We start from the raw sequence: 314 nt of genomic DNA on the forward strand, positions 1-314 counted from the left end.
GATAGAGAATACCACACAAGGATTTTATCCTGGTTCACCCAACGTGGGTTACGTCCAGTCCTCACACTGTGAGATTTTCCACTAAGTGTAAAAGAGCTTTCTTACAACACCTAGTCTTAGATCAACCTTGATCTATTTCAACCTCTAATGCTTTCTGCCCAGAAAGCAATACCAGCACCTATCTAACCTTGATAGGAAGTAATCTTAAAACGAACTATAAAGAAACTCTTATAGTTTGAGTTTTTACAATTTGATTGTTTTGACAGAATCTGAAATTTCTCAACTCTTGTTTGAGAATTGATTCTTTACAAAGG

The sequence above is a fragment of the Cicer arietinum genome, chromosome 5, assembly GCF_000331145.2.
Source record: "Cicer arietinum cultivar CDC Frontier isolate Library 1 chromosome 5, Cicar.CDCFrontier_v2.0, whole genome shotgun sequence".
NCBI classification, from domain to species: domain Eukaryota; kingdom Viridiplantae; phylum Streptophyta; class Magnoliopsida; order Fabales; family Fabaceae; genus Cicer; species Cicer arietinum.